At 42.5% G+C, this 23,999-nt stretch overlaps 1 protein-coding gene across 22 annotated transcripts in view; it reads right to left on the bottom strand.

Moving 5' to 3' along the window:
• The window catches only part of TCF7L2 (transcription factor 7 like 2), a 167,764-nt gene that overhangs the window by 36,574 nt on the left and 107,191 nt on the right, over positions 1-23,999 (bottom strand). The window lies entirely within an intron of this gene.

The following is a 23,999-nucleotide window of genomic DNA, read 5'->3' as shown; positions in this document are numbered from 1 at the left end:
AGAAAAAAAAAAACCCTCTTTTTCCTCTTTTTCTTCTATCCCCGCATTCACTCGCCAGAACAAAAGCTGATATTTTGCTTGGCGACTTGGCAAATATAAAAGGGCGGCCGCGGTCTGCCCAAGAAGTTCGCGCAAGTTGGTGAATGCGGGCGCTCGGCGGCGGAACGGAGCTTTAACGGCCGTTTGATGCCACTCGGCGAGGAGAGGAATCGACTTGGATTGGGGTGAAGTTAGCACATCCTTCCACTCTCCCGCTCTCGCTCGCTCGCTCTTTTTTTTTTTTTTTTTTTGCCAACCAAAATTTTCCCCAAAATTTTCTTGACAACATCCACAACTCAATTATCTCGTTGAAATCATTTTTTAAAAAAGCAATTCAAAAAAAAAATTTCAAAACCTAAAAAAAGGCCAATATTCAAAAATTTCAGAACCATTTAGTGTATAAAAATTTTTCCATGGCTTATGCAAAAACCACAGAAACTTGCGGACGTCTTCCTTTAAAGCAAATGGTCCTAACACATATTAAACCACCGCTGCGCGTCTTCTAAGCATCGTAGGAAAAAATGACTATTGATCTTCAAATAGCGATAATTGAAAAGATCAAAAAGATTAAACAAAATCACGAATGTGCTGACTTACCATGCTATGCTTTTTTGTTGCAACTTTGTAGAAATTTCACTCAAAGAAACTGCATCAGAGGTGTCAAATTTTTTAGCGGACTGTGATCGTATTATTTCCGCAGCCCTGCCTTCCAATGCTTCAGAACTTTTTTCCCTTTCTCTTTTTTGTTTGTGGTACCTAGCTTTTTGCTATAGACTTTAAAAGCCTTCAGCTCAGCAAACCAGCACAAATTATCTTGCCACCTTGCGCAGCTCTGATGCTTTGGCCGCTAACTTTGGAAGGCCCTTTACTACTGCATCAAAATTAGCATTGTCAAAGCAGTTAATGAATATTAATATTGTATTTGTCATTGGAGCTGGCCCGTTGCTGAACTCCGAGTCATCCATCAGGGACAAGATTAAGAACACAATTATTTCTGACTGACAGGGACCAAATCTGCTAGAATTTTTTTTTTTTTTTAAACAATTCGGGGGGAAAAAAAAAACCCACAATATCATCATCTTAAGGTGTCTCCCAAGAGACCGGGAACCAGATTAATACGCTTTTAATGAAGTAGAGATCATTATGTATGAAGGAAAAAAAAAAAAAGAAAAAAAGAAAGAAAAAAAAAGATGTACTATTCAAGCTATTTAGTTATGGTGGCTGTTAGAAATTAAAAAAAAAAAAAAAACTGCAGACGGCATATCTTTTTCGACAGCTGTCCGGATTTTTATTCATACTGTTCTAAGGAAAAGAAGACTTTTTCTGAAATGGCTCCTTTTTAAAAAAAGAACAGAGAAGGAGCAATGCATCCCATCTGGGATAATTTTCCGTGCCTTCACTTTTACTACAGCGGCTCAGAAAAGACAGCACAGTAAATAATTCCTACACAAATTTGACAAGAAACACCTTCATCAGCTACAACTCCTTCCACCCCTATTCCCCAGCTCCCGAGTACTGTCTCGCTCACTTTATACTGGCTGAACCATTACATTTACAGAAACTCTGAAATTCCCTTTTTCCCGGCGACACCTCCGCGCAGCAAAGGCGCTGGAAGCCACTCGCCCTCCGCGAGTCCAGCACCGGCCACCCAGCCCCGCTCACGGGCTCCTCTCGCTCCACGGAGCCCCCGTTTCCTAACTGAAAATCCAACGGGGTCTTCAACTTTTCGGCAGGAAAAGTTCTCTCCCGCTTAGCACACGACCTGGAGCCGCTGCTCGCCAAAGGGGATGCGGCGGAGGGGGAAGAAGCGGGAAGGGAATCACAGGGAAGGGACCACGGCTCATTTTAAGCGCATTAAAGTTAAAAGCTCGCTGCTTACCTGGATTAAATCAATGACTCTGAATTCAACCTGTTCGTTTCGAACAAATCGATAGCTTAAAGGTTCATCTACCTGGCCACACAATTTCATCGCCCTTTTTTTTTTTTTTATTATTTTTATTATCATTATTATTATTTAGACATACCTTCAGTGGCTCGTTTCCCCAAAATTGTCCTTGGGAAGACACTTTTTTATGCGCTCTCTCTCTCTCCCCCCTCCACCACACACACCCCGTCTTTCTTATTTTAAATGTGGTAAAAAGGGGAGAAGTAAAAGGGATAAAATGACAGATGTGACAGTTAATCTGTCCAATGAATCGCGGGGGTCTAGGTAAAGCCGCCAGGGCTACTGCGCTAATCTACAGCTCCCACTGACCACCCCACCGGCCCCCTAATACCATTATCAACCCTTAGATGAACAATCTAAATTAGAGTTTTGTTCGGAGAGGGTGTGAATTTGACCTCCGGTGCCAGGGAACCTCTGCTGTACATACAGATGGCAAAGTTCTTATGAAAATAGAAAGGGCTCCTCTTTTTAGGGGGGTTTGCGCCTCTCTTGTGTGAGCGCGCGATTTGCATGGTCTGCAGCGAGCGCCCTTTCCCCGGGTCCCCCCACTGCTGCGCCGGCATGGGAGAGGGGGGAAACACTAAAAACAGGAGAAAGAAAAAAGAAAATCCCGCACTGCTTTGGCAGAGTTTTGCTCTTCTTTCTATGGCTTTTGCCTCTGTTCTGCTGGTCTGTTTACAGCCTAAGAAGTTGGGGGTATTTTTTGGATTTTCTCTTTTTCTTTTTGGGTACTTGGAGCTGTCGGGCACCCTAATAAATCAAATAGATAATTAATCCCGGGTTTTGTAATCTACTGGGAGAGAAGCGGCGGCGGTGCAGCGAGTTCAGGAAAAGCACTTTTTTAACAAGGAAGTCTCTGAAAAGCCACAAAATTTTGCCCTGGGAATAGGAGCAGGTGCCTCTGCGGAGAGCTGAAGAGGGTTCGACAAGTCACATCATTGCAGGACTGCTAAAAAGCGGTCGTGGAGGGTCAGAGTTATTATATAGATGTATATTTAAATATACCCAATAGGAAAACAGAGTGTCACTGACCCCACTTCATCTAAAAATGCCTCCTTTTGCTTGTGAACTATTTGCGCTGCAGCGAGAAAGCAAACAAGCTGGCAAAGGATGAGAAAAGAAATGAACAGCTCTTCTAAAGTGGTGCCCACCGCGTTTTCTCTCTCTCTCTCTCTCTCCCCCCCATCCACCCCTCCGCCTCCATCTATAGGCCTTTATTTTTATTTGGGGTGCAGGTGGACGTAGGCAGATCCATGAAGGAGGGTTTTTTTTTTTTTTTTTTTTTAAGGAGTAATATATTTATTCTCCTTATGGGGGGAACTTCCTTGCAACTTTGCAGGGCTGGGCTGGGGCACGGTGCTAGCCCAGCAAGCCCCCTCGCATGCAGCCTCTCTCCACGCTGCAACTACCTGGGCTCCGCTGGTACGTGGGGCTTGCAAACGTCAGGTCAATATTTACAGTTTGGATGTTCACGGGTACGCAGGAGCACGGGCACGCACCTCGCGCTGCCGGAATGGTTAATAGGCTCTGCCTGCCTCGCGCTCTGCTTCCCCAGCACGACCACATCAGCACTAGTATCAAATTAACTCTCCGACTTTGAAACTTATTGATCTGCTATTAAGACACCAGTGAACCTGATGAAATGAGTGCTGTAGGTGCAGTCAAGACTTCAAAGTGTCACACAGCCACATAAAACAAGCGCCTTTGATCCTAACTCCGATCTGCTGAGGGTTTAAAGCCCAATTCTCCCTAAGCTGCCCTTCTCACTCGTCATGTCTGATGTCTCACCAACCAGCGACTTGATAATGTTAATAATGCAAATTTTAGCAAATGATTTTTGCAGTGGCAAAATTAATTATATGAATTTATGCTTCTTTCAGAGTGGGTGTGTGATCTACCCAAAAAAGAAAAAATGTAGCTATTACAGTTGCAACAGAAACGAGGTGCACAGTCAGCCTTAAAAACTATATTCCTACCTTTCCTTCTCAGCTTCTTGGTGTCCCATTTTGCACCTAAAACTATAATTATTTATTATAAATTACCCTTACATTGGGCTTAAGAGAGCTGAGAGAATTCTATCCAAAGTCCCCTATTGCTACGTATGCATTATTAAAGAAAAGCCACCTCCATGCTTTATATATCCCCTTTTCTCATTGTCACTCATTCTCTCCCAATTTATTTTCCTTGTTCTTTTACATATTCTCATGCACCGCAGTTGCATAAATAATTTTAAGAACACCTGCATCTACATGAAACTGCATCTGCTAACAACAAGGGTTTGCTAGATTTATGAGTGGCAAAAAGAAAGCACGGTTCGTGTTTAGCGATGAACACACATCAGCTTGCAAAAATAAACAGAAATTGTGTCTACAATAATGAAAAATGTACACTTTAAGCAAACACACTAGATGAAAATATTTTTCATAGAAATAGAGGTTTTCTCTTCATTAACAGTATTTTATAAGCATTTCTTGTAACTTCATCTGAATTTATCAAGAAGTAATTCAATGCTTTTATAAAGTTCAATCTGAAAACATCAGTAATTCCATTTTCAGCTATGAAAGTTTCTCACAAAACCTGTCACAGGAGTTTCCCTACCGCATTTCGGATTTAAGAAACATAAAACCTGCCCAATTAGCTCACTCCTGTTATTTGCAAACATACAGCTACCATCCTCCTCGTGAATACTACAGTTCCGTTTCCTTTTCTTTTTTCTTTTTGTTTTAAGAAATAGAATTTGCTTGTATTTAGTGTATAATGATTTAAAGCACCTTAAATCTCCTGAAAACTCTGCATAATCTATTAAATTTTCAGGTAGCAAGATACAACCATTTGTACATATTTAACTTCAAAGAAGTGACTCAGTTCTGTGCTTCCTCGAGAGCATAAAAAAAAAAAAAAAAAGGAAAATAAGCTCTAAATTTGCATCTTCCTTTCTACTTTTTGAGAGGCAAATATGGCAGCGTCTTTGGATACACACACGAGGGTGAGAAGGAGCATTATTTTAATCGAACCCTTTGCATCGGAATATTTTTGATAATTCGCTCCGTGCGCTTTCCCCATCTCACTTCAATGCCATTTAGTCAGTAATATTTCCGTGTGGGTTTTTTTAATGTTGATACTCACTTAACCTACTTGCAATTCTAAAGAAGTCAACACTTGATTGTGACAATGTTCAAAAGAATTTCCTATGCCACAAGCACAGTAAAAACTTTCACCAATTAGTGCAGGAAAAAAGGAGGGAAAAGCCAGAGCGCCGGTGCTCAAAGAGCCAGGCCTTGCGGCAAAGCTGTCATGTCGAGTGGATTGATCAACAGGACCGCAATTTCTAATGGCATGTTGTCATGAAAAGTCAGCCACGGGGAGCCACCTGCTTTACTCCTCCTAGACAGCCAGGGAAAGGAAGGGGAGGAAAAAAAAACCCTCTCCGTACCCACTTCTGCCAGCGCCTTTTGCTAACAATTTTGGTGAGGGTCTCCTGATTTTTATTCCGTAGGAATGTGTCAAATCTCCCACTGTATTACCCGGCCTCGAAGATGACGGTAGCGCAGACGGCTGATGCTCCTTCTTGGGGGAGGGAGAGGGCAACGAGAACGGGGGGGAAAAAAAATTATCTCTATCCCCCAAATACTCCTCAGATCAGAAAATGCAGCCGTCACATCTCGAAAGCAACCAAGTTTGTCAACGGCTTACAAGGCACATCTGAGGCGCTGCGCAAGAGGAGAACGCCGCGGAGCGGGGACCTTGGGCGCGTGGCTTTATTTGAGCACCACCTCTCCGCGCCCTCGCCAGGCATGAAAGCCTCGCCGCGACACGCCGTGTTGGCTTTGTTTCAGTTTAGATTACCTCTAACTTTTAAGATCACTTTGCTTATGCTAAGATCACGGCATCGCTCTGTCCCGGAGCTCAAGCCTAGTTGGCATGGCTGATTTTATACTGAATTTCACAGGCAATTGTGCAAAATACGGTGTTGAAGACAAAGGTAGCAGCTCCCTTGTTTTGCCGTTTGAGTACTTTCTTGTGCTTGACAGTACGTAATTCATCCTTCGAGAACTTACCAGCAAATAACAGCGCCAAACAGTCTGTCTTAATCACTCTACACTAATGTCTTAGTGTCATTTTAACCCGTGGTTCTCTTCTCGAAGACATGGACGTTTCCCTCTGATAACACACACAAAAGGCACGTACATTACTTACACTATGTTATGCCTCATAAAATGTACTGCAATTTGCTGGGGTAATTAAAGCCTAGCTAAAAATAAACTCCAACTCTGTGCTGTAGGAGAAAGTGGAAATCTTGGACTTGGACAGATCGGTTTGGAAATCTCTCAGAATTTTTAAACCACCTTTAAACGTAAATTTTGGCTCGTTGGAACAGAGCTTCAGTTCAGTTTCGTTAGTACAAGAGCTCTCACACATTTAATACCTGTTTGCTTAAAAGGGTCCAAAGCAAAACCGTACTGTGCAGAAACCGCTAATTTACGTGATTTTTTTAAAAACAAAACAAAACCAAAAATTTGGAAAAAAAAAGATTTCCAACATCCCTCATCTATGTACAAAAGGAAAAAAAGTCAAATAAAAGTTAAAGAACTTTTAAGTTCATGAAACCAAACCCCGCTTGGCATGCAAATCACGTACTGTAACCTTTTATCGGCGCAGCCTCTGGTCTCATCAGTCGATGAAATTCTCAGCCCGCGGCAACAGCTTAGCCGAGGGACGCAGACCAATGAGAAAATATTCATTGTGTTAGCATTTCAAATGGCGAGAAAGGAAGAAGAAGCGCTAACTGATCACTGCCCGTGGAATTAATTGGATATTCCAAGAATAATGTCTCTCACTGAAGATCCTTGGAGGCTGAGCGCTAGTAGAGACCACATTTTGTGCGGCGCCTTCAAAAAGAGACCGCTTGGGGGTAGTGGACATATTAGGGTTTTAGCGCATTTCCCTAAAGGCCAGAAAATAATCAGATGCACTGAACCAAACTCTGCTAATCCATTCCATAATTATGCACACAAATCCAATAAACTTTGTCACATTACTGGAAAATTAAACTATTTACAGTGAAGCCTTTTGCTACTTGGAGAAAGTTTGGATTCCCGTTTTATCTGGAGGAAAAAAAAAAAAAAGAAAAAAAAAGAAAAACGGGGATGAGGGTAAATCTTGGCAAAAGTCAGAAGTTTTGGAGCTTGCACATGCCCGTGCACTAGCTCGCATCCAAGCGCACTCACAGAAGCCTAGACTAAGAGTAATGCTTAGCCATAGTCTTCTGTTGTGCTTAAAGCTCAGGTAGGTGTCCCACAGCTTCCTTCTTTATATGGAGGGGATTTACGTTTCAGCTTTATTGCACATAGCCCAAGCATACGCAATGACCCTGTCCAATATTAGTACAGCTTTCCTTAAGACACATCTTAATCTAACCTTTTCAAGACTCTTTTGCTTTCAGACTCAAAACAGCATAAAAAATGAGCATTGTTGTAGAGCGCCGAGAGACTGAACTGAGGCTCTGGCTTGGGCCAGAGCAGGAGCTCTCTGGATAAACAGCTGCTCGTGCAACGAAATAAGCTCCATAGACCAAAAGGCAAAAGAGGAAGAAAAACAAAAATGGAAAAGAAAAAAAAAGAAAAAAAAAGAAAAAAAAAAGGAAGAGGTAAAAAACCTGAGATTAGGAACCTTCCCAAATGTTCTATCTTCCCTATCGACCGCTGGCCTAGCGTGAGGTGTCAATTTTGACTCCAAAGAGAGCACACGAATTCGCAGCGGTCCCATTATGCGGTCTCTGCGCTCATTGTAAATTCTGTCAACGAAGTCAATCTTATTAACTTCCGCACTGGTTCACACATGACATTTTCTTCAATTTTCTTGCTGACATCAAAAACATCAATTAGCAGCCCGAAAATAGGAAGGAACGAATGACAGAGCCTGATAACGTCAACTATTTGAAGCCAAGGGTAAATCTATTCTCCAGTTCTGAATGCGTTCATTACAATTGCATTTTCAAAGAAGACCTCCAAATAGCAAAGAAAATTAAATTTATCATCTAGAAATGCCTAGAAATTGTTTTTTTAATCCTATGTCTATCTCTCCATCCCAGAGTGTAATACAAAGTATCGCAATTCAGTTTTATGATAACATGCCACAACTTTAATGGAAAGTTTATAAAATATGCAGCCCTCGCCACACTTCCTATCACATAACAACTACAAGGGCGGCGAAAAATCTCTCCAAGAGATTGGAGCGTCGCCTTGTCGGGTCCATCGGTTCTCGGAGGCGGGCGCACGGACACACACACACGGACACACACACACGGACACACACACACACACACAGAGCATCTCTCCCTCGGCACCCACGTCCCCACGGGCGCTCGGGGAGCGTCCCCGCGCCCTGCAAGAGCCAGCGACGCTTCCTCCCGTCGGCCGGATTTTTTGCATTTTTTGCATTTGCCCAACTCTTTTCATGTTTCCCGGGAAAAAGAAGCCCAGCTCCCTGCCCGCCGCAGCAAAGGCAACGGGCGGCCAGGGGCTGCGCGCTGGCTGTCAAGCGCCGAGCACAGGCATTCAATCAGCTGCCGGCACTTCCGCTCACTGAACTCTTACCCTCTTCTCATTTTGTTGACATTTAAAGGGGGGGGGGGGGGAAATAATAATAAAATAAATAAACGCATAAAAAGAACCTCCCCGCAGCCTGGGAATGAGGCACCCGTGTCAACGGAACATGGTCCATTTGCTGCGTTCAGCAACAAGTTTATGGTAAGGGTATTTAATGCGAGTCCAAAAAAAAAAAAAAAAAAGCAACACAATAAACCTGTTTTCATCGTCTTTAAAGACGCCCTTCCCTTTATTTATTTATTTAATTTATTTATTTATTTAGCTGGTGCACCCGCTTTGTGAGGCATCGTTTCATGCTTGCATTGCATCTCCTAGGGAGTGAATGAAAGCAAGTTTAGTGGCGACCAAAGACACTCACTCGGACTTAATGCAAACAGAAAGAGCAGCTACACCCTGATAAACAGATCACATTCCTTCAGCCCATTGATTTTTTGATCTTTTGACATTTTTTAGTTGCTTCCATTCCTTTCCTTGTCTTTCCCTCAACGTCACAAAAGACAAAATGTCTCAGCAATTGATGGCAGGGATATCTATTAGCTGTCAACCCGCCTTTTTTTTTTCTCGGCACTGACTAGGAAAGTACAAAATAGAAGGCTGGGAACTGGCAGGAAAACAAATCACAGGAATCGTATAATTTAATTGGCTAATCATATTCCGTTATTTTGGCTTTTCCACATCTAGTCTTGCTGGGAAGCAGCCAGAAGGTGAAAAAGGGAAGGAAAAAGGCTACGTGGAGTGAGTTTCTGTAATTCCTGTTGCTGCGTGGGAACAAACTAGAGAAGACAGAGGGAAGAAAAGGCAGCAGGGAACTCCTGGGAGGTTCGAGAGGAGCCTCCGTCTCGCACGGCGCTTTCCTGCCCGCGCACACAAACGAATCCGGAGCAGAACGAGCGCGTTAGCTCAGCCACACCGGAGGGAATGCTGGAAAGGAATTTAATGTGGTGCTGCTTGAAAAGCTTGTAAAATGATTTTACCACAGAAGAAAAAAATTGAGTCAATATGGTAATTTTTTTTTCTTTTTTTTAATGCATTTGGACATCTTGTTGTTTGCGAGAACCCTCTCCAATAGTGATTAGAATAAAGGCAAATTGAAGCTTTTGCTGCTTCTGCTGTAATTTATCACAGATGCTTGTAACCTGCAATTGGGAGATTTTTGGTTTATGCAAACAAATTTCAGAAAGCATTTACAATTGTTTAAAAGTACAAGAGAAGCAGATTAAAACACACAATGAATCATTGCACATTTAACAGTGCAGTAAGTAGAATATAAAAATTATTCTAGCCAAACTATAAATGGCCATAAGATAATTACATCAAATTCTTGGTTAAATGACATTTCTATTTCATTTTTAATGCAGACCCTGCAAAAAGTCACCGGAGAAACATATTTCTTGAAATAAAGTGAGTTGCACGAGAAGGGTGAAGTATTTAAAAAAAATATATACCAATATCATTCATGAAACAGCTCCTTTTCTTCAAGCACTGAATGGAGACTAAAACGTAATTAATTTACCTGCTGGCAGCTTTTTTTTTTTTTTCATTTGTGTTCAACATATCTAGGAATGACTTTTCAGCTGCCAATCAGCTGAAAATGGGAGTTTTGCCCCAAAGGGGCTTCCGAGATCACCTCTGGCTGCCTTCAAACAACCTGCTGGACTGTGGCGAGGGAACTAGGCCTGGGAAAGGATTTTGCCTTTTTTTTTTTTTTCATATGGTCCATGTTCCTGACAAGAATTGTCATCATTTTGCTAGTGAGACACTAATACTCATTTTGACATTGAAATGCCACCCACTTGGAGGAATAACACTAAATAAATATGACTAAATGAAAAGAAAAAGGGTATTGAGATTTCGTCCAAAGGAACCAGGAGTGCTCAGTTTCTCCTACCACCTGAAATACTTCACGCTAAGAATAAGCTTCCCCCCTCCCCTTTTAAATAAGTTCAAGATTAACTTAAACAAGCAACCGCATGTGGACTTTGAAATATGTCCACTGGATTAAAATACAAGAAAAAGGAGAAATCCAGACAGCAGATAATAACACACACCTGAAGTCTGCAGTTTTTAAGGGAAGTTTATCAGTGTTTGGCTAAACCTCTATGCCAAAAAGGAAGGCAGAGCATTTACAAAATACCCTGTCTAATTTTCATCCCTTGTCACTTAGGCCAAGGAAATCTCTGAGATTATTTCAGCTATTCTTGTGTTGATATTATCAGAGATTTATAATCTCTGATGTAATCTCTCTCTCTCTGTGTGTGTGTGTGTGTGTGTGTGTATATATATATATATATAAATAAAAACATGTCTGATGAATTAAAAGATGTGACTGGCCCACAGCAGCAGCAGAAGTGACCACAGGTTAGTGCTGCGGGTGAACCCTGGTTATGTTTTTTTAAACCCCGCGCTGTCCTTGAAACGGAGGCTGCATGCGGCTCCATTAGATACAGCTACGGTGCTCTTGATCTATTATTTACAAAGAAAAACCCTTCACTACTTAAGTGGCCCCTTCTACTTCAGCCTTCAATTTCAGCCGCATCAAACAACTTGGGNGGGAGGGGAGGGGGGAAAGCCCGAGTTCATAATATAATTCTATGCGAGAGAAAAATATACCTAAGAAAACTCAGAATATCCGGAATAAGGGTTTGTAGCCAAACTGCAAACACAACAGCCTCATCCAGAAAAGCCTAAAATAGAAAATAGCCTTAGTTTTTAGTAAAACTCTGTGCGGTTTAAAAATAAAATGGACATACGGATCCACAAAGCAATTTATTTCCTCCCTAAAAAGATGAAATATGATTCAGAATTAGAGGACACTTTGCTGTAAAAATCACCATTTTTATTAAAATATAATTTTGCATTAAATTCTGTAATTATCAAGACTATTCTTTAAGTCATACTGCATTCAATCTAATTAGAGAGCTTAGATCTCACCTTTGTACTGAACTTTCAACTCTCTGATGCCAATTAGAAACTATTTTAAATGAATTTCCCAATTAAACTGACTGCTCTGATCAATTCTGACATAAGATAAAAAACAGAATTTTCAGAGAGAGAAAAAAAAGGAGGAAAAAAAAAAAAAGGAAAACGAGAGGCATGAATATACAGCCTGTGTTTCTGGATAGACTTTGACTGGCTTCTGCCTCCCCGTTATGAAGAATGGCTTGCAAGGCTTTAACAGAAACGGAGCTCACATCACTAGTGTTTAAACTGCAATTAGTGTTGTTTCATTATTCAGCACGTCTCCATTTGCAGTAAATACTACATTTGCTTACCCCATATATTTGGTTCTCCTGTTACAGACTACCCCATTAGATGAATTCGGAATGCGAACTATTACCAGTTTCGATTCTTTTAAGTTCTTACCCATTCCAGGCTTTTGACAGCTTCAAGAAAATTCGGTAAACACCCCTCCTCTCCCAGCAAACTGCCTCCCTCAAACCAGCAGCCACCCCCCAGCTAATAAATGGCTGCGCTCTCCTATTGTGGAGAACAAAATTAACTGAGGCTCCCCATATAAAAGACCATATAATTAACATTAGTAAAATGTGTTAAGTTACACTTAAGATATTCCCACAGCCTAATTATATCAATGAGTCATTTAACTCCTGCTCGTATCAGTTCCGTTTATCTTCATTTCCATCAGCGTGGATTGATAGATGGGTATCATTAGAAGTGACAAAGCACCACGCTGCGGAAAAACACAGGACGATGCCACAGGAGATACTGAGACCTTCCAAACGCTGCGGAGCTGGAAATGCCTCCTTGTACACACATCAGCGCCTTCGCTAAGGGTGCCTACAAGTTATCATTAGCCACATCCATTGTTAAAGACTAACCAGGTCAGGGTTTCTGATCAGGTTGCAAATTAGACCAATTGAAGTGTTCTTAACCTACAGGCTGGTGTCAGGAAGGACCGAATGGGGCTCCGGCGACGCGGTAATATGCGCCGCGCACAGCACCATTACTGCGCGTTGCGAGCTGAACACAAACAGATTTAAACAAAACGTTTGGGGACGGGGGGCAGAGGGGATGTATAAAGAATACAAATTATACAGACAACATAATGCTGCTGTTTTAGCGCAATTTTGATGAAATCCAATTGTTCGATGGCAAACGTATTAACCAAAAGTGCAGACTTGGGCAAAGAGAGCATTAGAGGTGCAGATAAACATGTCATTATGAAGCCAAGGAACCAACACGTATTTCTGTTTCAAATTATAATCCTGCTGCCTTTCAATATAATAGTTAAATGTTTCCAGAAACACAAATGCTGGCTAAATGAGGGGTTTAAAGTCGGAGCTAGCTCGAGCATTAGACTTGGCTGAGAAAACTGATGTTGAAGGGAGAGGGGAAGAGTAAAATGGCTTCACTTTCCACATTTATTATTTTTTCCTTCTTTCTAGTTCCCCGCATGGCCTGAAAAGACAGGCATTGCATCATGCCCATGCTCATCAGGGGACAGGTGAGCAAGTCTAACCAAATCAACGGCACCACAATATATAGAAAACACATAATCCACTCAGGTGTTGACATTTTGCAAGGTTAGGCTCTTATTTTCCCTATAATAAAATAGCATCTGAGTCATTCAAGTACGTAACCTATTGGTGCTTCCCTGATTGACTAATGAGCATCGGATAAAAAGGGCATTGCAGGTAAGGGACTATTAGAGGACTTGTACTTGGAGAACTTTCTCCTGAGTGAGCTTAAACAGAGGGTTAATAAAAGGAGGTTTGAAATTGAAGGAGTACAGTTGAAATGATGAAAAAAAGAAACAAGAAAAAAAAACTCTATAGGGTGCACAGTAATCTATTGTGTCTTAATTGAGAAGTTTGCTAAGTGTGTTCAGGGTTTGGGTGCGTGTGTGTGTGATTTAGTACAGCCACATCAGCAAACAGGTATTTGCATGTTAACGTCAATCACATATTTTTAATCACTCCACTCAGTGCCTGGAATACCTACGCAGAGCCTGCACGTTAATCAACATGCATGGAGTACATTGTCTCAAGAGCACACAGTTATGGTTGTAAGCTAAGGTGATTATGCGGAACGAATTTCTGAACTGGAAAACTGTTTATCAGTTAACAAATGGGAAGCAAACCTCAATTTCTGAGCCATGTGCGGCGAGCTCCTTACAGGCTATTTGTGATGCATTTAGCAGCAATGACTGACAAGGTGGAGAGGACAAGGGACGCTGCGTGACAAGTGGTGACCAGCTGAAGGATTTCAGGTCAGCTGATAAGCAAGTGGTACAGAACTGGGTCACTACAGCTGATGAATGCAAGGAAGTAACAGCCCATGCAGGCACTCAAAGGTGCCACGAAGACTCTGTGTTGGTCTGGAATGGGTGGGCAATGACTATCAGGAGAAACTTCACTGCCTCTGCAAAATGCTACTGCGTGCACTGAGCAACCCTTCCCATTTCACCAGAATGCTGCTTTTTTCCTTCAAACGTTCCCACATGCTACTTTTTTTTTCTTAGGAAAGCCATACTTCTACCTGTGGTTGGTGTAAACCACTAGGACGAGGTAAGTGACCTGGACTAAACTCAGATGTGTTCTCAAACAAGCACTGGGTTTAACAGCACTTAGCACTTGACAAGCCAACAAGCCAACAACCCAACTTGACAACAGCACTTGACAGGAAGAGCATGTAGACTTTCTCCTCCTCCAACCTCCAGTCTATCCCCACATGATGATAATCAGTTGGTTTGTCAGGTTTTCCCTCATGCTCTATGTTTACAGACACAGCAACTGCCAGACGGGAAGAATGGAACAACCACAAGCACAACTTGTTTCACATTGAAACCACAGAAAATGAAGGAAAATAAAAAGTGTCTTGTTAATAAAAAAAAATAAATAAGAATAGTAAAAAAGCTTTTCAGCAGACCTGACTGAATTCTGAATGAGTTACTTCACAGTTTAGCCAGTCGAAGCCAAGTGACGGATACAGGTTGAAAACATGTGTTATTACAGACTATTATCTAGGCATGGGCCAAACTAAACACTGCTCTCAAGATCTCCTGACAATGGTCAGAGGAGAAACCCAGTCCAAATCCTACCACTTGTTCTCATCTCAAATTCAGCTTTAAAACAGGAAAAACTGGATGCTTTAACATAGACTTTTGAACTTTTTATTCAGGGTAAAATAAGAACAGATATACAATAGCCAAAACAAACTGTCCAGGGAGTCACTTGAGGGGAGGAGAGAAAAAAAAAAAAAAAGGTATGGAAAATAAAGATTGGTATGAATCTTTCTTTTTTTTTTTTTTTTAAAAAAAACCCTTTGATTTCTGGGAAAGGAATACACGAACATACATGCTGCATTATATGTCTACCGACTGCCTATGCAGTCAATTGCTTTTATGTATCTGTGCACATACCAGCAGACTTCAGTGGCCCTTTTATAACATAGCTCGCAGTTACTTCAGTCTTGTTTTTCATGTGTTTACAACATGGCCTCTAACTTTTGCTCTGGGGTGAAATATTGCTGTGCAACATCTGTTTCCAGGAATATTAAAATTATTAAAAATGTTTTAAGCAAATTAAAATTAATGTGTCTTGGGCTTTCCAGAGACAAAGGCGCTCTCCATGGTAAGACAGGGATGCCTAGCATTAGAAAAACCAGAATAAATCTAAAATGCAAATCTTTTCCTACAGAAAAGGAAGGTAATACAAGTTTCTTTTGCATCGTCCCACTGGGCTGAGCTGCTTGGTCTACCCATCAATGCAAAGATTCAGCCCTTTACATTTCTGCTGACGCTGTATCTATATGTGCAGACATGGAGGCAGCCTGGAGCTGGAAGCTGCCCAAAAACAAAGGCTCTAAAGGACATTTCTGCCTTAAGCAGGGGGCATCACCAAAGGTCCTTCCTTCCTCTTCCAAACTACCCTCCCAACACTTGAGAAACTTCTAGTCCTAAAGGAATTTATTTCTTCAGAACCCATCAGGGTAAGTTGCTGTTCCCGATTTACAGCAAGGAAGTAAGATCTGGAAAAGACCATGGAATTTGCCTCATTCAGGAAACAGTGTGGCATAATCCTGAATCCACATCTGGAACTACCATCCCAGGACCCACTAATTTGAAGCAATTATGTGCCTGACCTCAATCAAATACTATAAATTCAGTGACGAAAAAATTAAATCTTGCTCTCATTCTCCATCTTAGAAATAACAAGACCTACCATGGCTAGGCTGAACAGTTATTTCTGTAGATAAGATAAAATTTTGAGCCTTAACTGATGCGTAATATTGAAATATGACAAAAAAAAAAAAAAAAAAAAAACCCACTCACTAACCCAAAACAAACTAATATAGTTCTTCCCAGTTCCTCTCCTCCCCAAAAAAGTCCAGTTGTTCAGAGGGCATGGACTCCAATAATACTAATTTTCAAATAATGTCTAGGAGGGAAAAAAAAAGTTAAGATGTCAGAGAATCCAAATTACAGAAAATACATTACACACACACTGTGATGTCAAAATACAAATGAATTAATCCTGACATCCGTTTCTTTCACAGAAGGATTAGGCATAGGTTGAAGCTGACCTTGCAAGATGACAAACTAAGGAAACTTCTTTAACTTCTTAAATCACACACCAAGTCCTTCCACCGCGTGTCCGCCAAAGGTCACTCCACTTGGTACCCTGGAACAACTGAGAATCCCACTAAGAACTACTGCACCACCAGATCGTTCATCACTCAAAGGCAAAACTGGCACCTTGAAATCTCAGCTTTGGCCTCTAACTATAGACCAGTGGATTGCTACCAAGCAGATTTTTCTCTATTTTTTTTTCTGAGCTTTGGGAGGAAATTTCATTTGCAACTCTAACGGTGTGCAGAGGTGAATTTCTATTACTTAAAGCTGCTTTCATCTGATCAGATGAAGTTTTTCAAGACCTATCATGGTGCTTCCTGGAAGCATCATGGCATCAAGGCATGTATCTAGATTTAATAGCCTTAATTTTACACATATATTTGGTCCAATGCTTGAAAAAATGAACAAAGGCAGCAGTTCTAGCAAGGCACAGAATTCAGAGTCCTCATCATATCCCTCACTTCAGATTTACACTTTCTGATAGACTGAAACCAGCATCGGATGGAGTTACGGGATTTTATGCCAAGACTAATATACGTAGTATTGAACTTACTGCCTCCATACCATTTCACTAATATTTTTAAAGAAAATACATTAGAGTGGAAAAAAATGTGGCTCCTACATAAATGAAAAGCTGTTTTAAAGAAAGGTTTGAGAATCAGGCAACGCATGCTTGAAAAATAAACCTACACTCAATAGGATTTTCTTAGTGAATCCCAAATGTCTTACATGGACAAAGAAATCCCAGTTTTAATGAACTCTCTAAGTAAGTATTTATGTAATTTATTTAAAAGCGAATAAACCTGTTTTAACGTGATAGCTTCTGTATGGCTCAAGAGACGTTCTAGCCTATTGTGTCAACAGATTAATTCTATTCACCGAAAAAGAATATGCCAACATGTCCTATTATGCCCAGAAATCTGCACAAATGAATGGTGTACTCGCACATGGGAGCTGAGTCATCGAACGCCCTTTACAGCAAGGAGAGGACATATCTCTGCTAACTTCAAATCTTCACTGCAAGAGTTACTTGTAAACTGTGAGTTACTCTTTGGAGACCACTCGCACAAAGGAGGTGCATGGACCATAGCCTCTGCTGGAGCAAACCCAGCTGAAGACAGTACCACACTCATCATCTCCATCAGGCGTTAGTGGACCTCAGAGCACTATCAAGGCCTGGTATTTAAAATGCCCTAGGCTGATGACCTGGAAGGGCTCAGAACCATGAAGTGGTATGGTAGCCCTCTTGGAGATGGTTGGGATAAATGACAGCTGGCAGCAGTGTTTCAAAAAGTCTCCATTAGATACACCAGACGATTTATACTGTAGCCTAGCTCTAGTTTTGGTTAAAGCACATTTGTTGGTTTGCAAATATGGGAAGTGGGAATGCTTTGGTGAAACCCTGGCACCAACAGAGAAAAGGCTTTGCAACCAGTTTTGCCTGAGGGCAGCATTTTGCCTGTTTCTTTTGAGACAACATCAGCCAGAACACGGAAAAGTAAAGAACTCCTCTTTACATTTCACAGGAGCAGGTATTTAAATACTGAAGGCTATTAAAAGAGGGAAGAGCTTTACTTTTTGCTACTTTCACTGGCACAGAGTTTAAAAACAACTAGAACCCATGGAAAAAAAAGAATTTAAACACAAAACCATGGCATAAAGAGAATAGCTTGTATTAGACATAGCAGTGATAACATCCAAACCAAGATTTGTTTTTCATAAGTATCACCAACTTTTGATTTTGATGTTACCTTCTGCTTCTTTACTATGGCTAAAATAAAAAATCCCCTCCTTTTTTTTTTTTTTTTTTTTCCTTCTCTTTATGTCTGAGGATTTAAGGGGAAGCTGTTGATTTCAATCACTTCCAGGCCTTCACCTTGTAATATGGCTCTCAACACAAAGTCTTCTGTCTTTCTATTTATGTAATGGCCTTCTCATGCAATGGGGCCCCGCAGAAGGCTCAAGTATCCGTACAGAAAATACGCACAAATGACTCTTCCCACAGCTGATGTGGTAGAAATCCTCACACCTGCAAAGACATGCTTTTGTGCGCTGTCTCGCTCTGCGATGGGCTCTGTGAAACCACAAGAATGCAGCTCCGGCTGCGCGAGCTCCATCTGCGCTATTAAGACTAATCCAGCATTCCTGGATCATGGAGCAAGGCGCTCCCAGCGCGGACCTGCTTCAGCAGCACTCGCTGACCATGCTCGCCTGGTGTTTCTGCCCGCGGCTGCCCAGGATCCATCCTCCTGGCAGCTCTGGCCACGCGGTTGGCAGTCAAAGCACATGGTCAACCAGAGCAGGAAACCAATCCAAGCCAAAAAATCTTGCTTTGCCTTTGTGGAGGGTGAGGAGCCAAATCCACAGAAATATGACCCTAGTCCCCTTGCCTCAAGTTATCCCCACTTTAGCTTTATGATTTAGTGCACAGCCGGGCATACAAGAGCACACAGAGCCACCATGAGGGGCATCTCCGCTCAGCAGCCTCCAATCTGCTGCTGCGCCCAAATCCATCCCCAAGACGAGGGACATAGAAGATGCCAACCACTCACATGAGCACTGCAGCAAAAGCTTGTCAGACTACATCCTTGGAGCGTGCTCAAATTAAATAGGTAAAAAGCAAGCTTTCTGTCAACACGACATCACAACATTTTGCCCTCCAGTGAGCAAAATCAACCATATCATCAAAAGCACAGTTTTACTGGCATAATTGCACCAACAAAATCACAGGGGATTCTGCCTCAACAGCTACGATGGTTTAAAAAAATAAATAAAAACCACACTTCATCCTACCCTTGACCAATGTAGCTATGCCAGCAAAAAATCTTTACAGCAGACACGTCCTGTATTACTATCACACCTCATATCAGGGAAACAATTTTTTTCCCCACTACCTCTCCCGTTCAGTTTAAGCTGTGCAGTCTATGCAATAGAAACAAACAACTTATTTTCACCCCTGCTTATACTCACTTCCCATATTAAGGCTTACAGACCTGATGGATTTCAAATATGGCAGGGGGGAAATTGAAAACCAACTAGTCTCCTCTTGAACGCATTTTGTAGATACAATTTTTAATAAAAGGAGAGGGAATCCCAGCCATGAGAAGTTTTTACTATTGCTATTACTGCTGATCACAATCAGAACCCCCCTGACTAAGCGCATAGCCAGATTTCTCTAAGCACGGAGTAGATAGATGGCTGTTGGCTAGCAAAGGTGCAAGTGCCATCACATATAGGAGCACCCTAACTGCCATTACAATTAGCAACCTCGACTCCCGTTCAGTGCTGATGGGCAGAGACCTGCTAGGATGATAAAAAGAGGTGTAACATTCGAAAGTCTCCCTCCAGATGTTGCTGTAAAAAAGCTAGTCGTGCCTGGTGGGCTGTGGGACGGGGAATGACCAGGAGTGGAGGAGGAAGGCCACAACATACAAGGACACACGCATGGACTGGACTGCAGAGCAAGCAGATTTTGCTATCTGGATGGGAACTTGCAGAGCACATAACCCCAGCAGGACCAGGTTCTACCCTAACCCTGAACCTCAAAAAAAAGTCCCAGCAACTGTCCAGCATCACTGTCTTTGCGGGAGTCTCTTCAGAGACAGAGGCCGCTTGTGCGGGAGACACTTCAGCCTGGGGTTACTGAGGTTCCCTCCACACCCTACGCATGGGAAAACAATGGGAACCCAGTGCCAACAATGACTTCAGCGCGGCCTCCTCCTGCCAGCGCCGACATTGCCACGATCCTGAGCGCACCCCAGCGTGAGGAGCTGAGCTTGCTCTGCTGCAGCCTCCTTCCACACCAGCAGCCCTGTGCAACCTTGGAGGAACCTTCACTTCCTTTGGGGAGTCCAACCATGCGTAGATCTCTCTCCTGGGCATTTTGTGCAGTTCTTTGTCCCAAACATCATACGAATTCACACGGGAAAAGCAGTTTTGCTTCTTAAAGTTGAACTGAACATTTTTAAAGTGGCCCAAAGGCTGCTATTACTGAGAGAGTGTAAGTGTGCAAATATAAAATTACTGGTCCCTCATTTTGTAACTGCAAGAAGTTCAGGAGATACTCAGCTAGCGATGCATTCCTGGAGTATCCCAAGTTAAGGGCAGGCTTGCCCAAAGTGCAGTGCTGATTTATAATCAAAGGAGAGTCTGATTTTTGAGAGTGGTTGGGAGATGAATATAGTGGATCTCCACTTACGGTTATGAAGAGATAAAAAAGGAGGAAAAAAAGGTATTCTGTTACATTTCTTGAAAATGTCTATTTTTACCCAGAGGCTCAAATAATACTAATGAAATATGCACTCTGAAGAGTACAGAACAGCAGCTTTAACTTGTAAGCAAATCACACAGGGTTGATTTAAGAGGTTGTCACTTCTGCCCCTCTGCTGAGGGCTACCACCCCACGGAGATGGCAGAAGGCGGCCTGGGCCCACATATCAACCCTGGCAGCCCAAGAGGCCGATGGTGGTTTAAGGACACGCGCTGGCGCGAGCACCCAGCACACGCCGTGGTCGGCGGGCCTGTCGTGGGCCAGCGTGGGCAGGGCGAGTGTCGCCGCCGGGCTGAGGCCCTGAAATGCCCGCTACAGATCCCTGTCGTGCCCACGAATGACGAGACTATCTGCCCTTCCTGACTGGGAACTGCTGGCAGTTTTTTTAAGCTAGCACAGTAGTTTAACCACATGGCTTAAGAGTTCCCCACAAGCACAGCCAACAAATTTGCGAAAAGAGCAACTACGTCAAATGCAGTCAGCAGACCGAAGCTTGCATTTTAAATGGCAAAATCCTCAGGGCCTTGTTATTTGTCTGAGAAGAACAATAAACCACGGCAGCTTCGAAACCCTGCAATAACACGATCTGACCCTGAATGGCCGGTTTCGCTACCAGCTCCACGTCCCCCATGCTGAGGAGGAAGAGGAGGGCAGGAGCTGCCTCGCACCTCCTGACCAGAGGCGACAAGTGTCCCGCTGCTCTCTGGGACCAGGCGTGGAGTGTGAGGACGGGCCTCAGGGCCGCGCTCACGCTGGCTGCCAGGCAGCGCCGGCCTCCTGCCTTTGCTCTGGGCCACAGCCGCCCTAATGCAAACCAGGCACCATTTCAACCCATCATGTCGCAGTCTTTGAGGCTGGAAAACCAGGATTCATTTTAACGAAGAAAACAAGGCGGTCAGCTCTTCTGCCTGCCCATTCCTCCCTTGAGTGACGCTGCTCATTTATGAATTTCACAGGCCACGTGAACAACTTCCCACCTTTCCAGCACACTGTTCATCAAGATGAGTATCTAATCCCAATTGTGCAGCAAATCCAGAATTTGCCTGGTCTGGAAGAGAAGAGCAGCCACAGGCCTCTCTCATACCAAGAGAAACAGGGAACCCCCTTCAGGGGCAAAAATGAGGATGCAACACTGACAGACAACACCCTCGGGCACCAGCCTCTGCTGCGTCCCCATCTCCTAATCCCCCTCCATCTCTCTGGTGCCCACATGGGCAAAGTCAAGAAGTGGTTGGGTGTTGGCTCCTTTTATTTTCAGTCTTTCAACATTTCTGTGCTGGCTGGGCACTTCCAGTAGGGGAGTTTTGTATCAAACCAGCACCTTGCAAGGCCCCAGCACCCCAGGAGAGTTGCACAGATGACTCCATGACTCAGTCCAGAAGGATAACTACAAGGGAGCTGACAATCAAAGCTGAAGCGGAAACACAGGAAGCCTGAAAAAAAAAACCCTTCCAGACTGACACAGTGTGATTTCAACATGTTAGAGAATTACAGGAGTATCATCATATGCTGACAGAGCCGCATAGAACAGCTCAAGAATCCTGGTCTAAAAAAAATTTGGTGGTAAAGGTAGTGTGAGACAGCAGTCTCACAGGAAGCTAATAACACATTTGGGAGGATCTACACATCCCAGCCACCTGGGGTACAGAATTGTTTTTTCTAGCTCGTATCACACACAGTGGTTCTTCACAATACCAAATAGCTGTCTAAATACTAGCGTGAATGTTCCTGCTGCTCCTATAGCCACAACTTCACATCCCTATGCTGCAATGCTCTGTAATGCCTCCAAAGGACATAGGCAAAAGGAGATAACTCCTTTTCCCCCTCGCTGACTCTTCTTTTTAACTTGTGGCATGGACTGCAGCTTTTGGCATGGCGAGAACCCACCTGGATTTGGTGCTAATTTCTTGCAGGACATGGATCTTCATGTCTCACAGGACATGGATCTCCCAACAAGAGGGGATCTTTCCAGTCACAGCACAGGATCACAAGTATACTTTCCATTAAAAAGGAGAAAAAAAAAAGAAAAAAAAAAAACAGACCAGGCCAACAGAGCCCAAATCAACTCATTAAGTGGGGCTCTTCTTCTAGATCATGCAAGTACTGGCAGAAGCCATGACAGAATTGTCCTTTCCACCCACTTACTGATTTGCACAAGAGCAAACAACTTTGAGGATGAATGATCTCTATGGCTATGAGATATCTATATTGCTGAAGTTAATTGTGTCCTACTATTCCTAGAAAACCTATCATTAGGCCAGAAGAGGGCTGTTTGCATATGTAATTTCTACAAGATTGGAAAGAATTGTGCATAAAAGCCCTTTAAATGTGTAGATCAGTCCTACTTACACTAATAAGGCATAAGTCAATGGCTGGTTAAATGGACACTAAAGCATTTACAAGAACTCCATTAAAAGTAAGTAAATAAAGAGAATCATGAATAGTAAAATATTTTTCAATAGCTCCACAAAAGAGCAAGCTGAGACCTAGAGCAGCTGTGCTCACTTGCCCTAACTCTGCCACTACTTTGCTCTGGGATGTAGTTTTACTTTAGCACTCGCAGTCTCTTCCACTAGAGAATAATTTCAGATGCTCAGTTGAAAACTGTTACAAGTGTCGCAACAAAACTTTGGAACAACACTGCACTCAAATCAAAATCTCACTTCCAAACCTAAAAAGGACTTAAATGCAAGACCTAGAAGCATTAGGAGGTCACTATGCTACATTGCACAACACTGTCACTGAAGGCAAATGTTTTTCAGTGCTGAGAGAGAAGCAGGTGCTTCTGTAACAGACTGTTGCATATTCCACTTATTCCCAACTAGTGGGGGTCCCAAGATGGCTAGTGGGAGTGAAAATGGCCAGGAGGCAAATTGCTCCAACATTTTTAATTTTCTTGAGAAGCAAATAACAAATCAGGATAGCAGTTCAAGTTCACTCAGAGACACACTTCACATTGAGGAATGATTTCAACATCTCCAGAAAGGAAATATGCCTTGTTATCCTAATAGATAAGTCTCAAAAACAAACACATACTTTTCTGAATAACTGTTTGGTACTGTGCACTGTCACTAACATGTTGATCAGATACACTAAACAAGTGATTACCTGTGAAAGTAGTAATAAAACATTTCTATCAGAAAGCATACATCCCAAACAAATGGAAAAGTGACTGCAGTCTTTTTTCCTTTTTTCTGCACACATCTGTATGTACAGACTACATACATGTATACATGGACTACAGAAAAAGCAGACTCACCCATTAAAAGTTATACAAAGTGTTGCATGTTGCACATAAAGTTTTGAAAGTTTTAAAATCTAGAAAATATTAACTGAAAACATTTACAGATTATTTTATCAAACAAGTCAGACCCCTTCGTACTTTTAGATGAGGGTGTGGCTATCTGCAAATGACTCACAGCCACCAGGCTAGGAATATCAGGCATGCAAGGGATGGAACGTGCAGGGAGTAGCTGAAGTTCCCTCTGAACACAACCAAATCAAGTTGCATTTTACAGTTGCTATCCAGACTCTCATAAAACGCTA

Source organism: Nothoprocta perdicaria, unplaced genomic scaffold (assembly GCF_003342845.1).
Source record: "Nothoprocta perdicaria isolate Ctin4 unplaced genomic scaffold, notPer1 scaffold_7, whole genome shotgun sequence".
In the NCBI taxonomy this organism is placed as follows: Eukaryota; Metazoa; Chordata; class Aves; order Tinamiformes; family Tinamidae; genus Nothoprocta; species Nothoprocta perdicaria.
The sequence above is the reverse complement of the archived record's forward strand: the minus strand, read 5'-3'. Positions and strand labels throughout refer to the sequence as shown.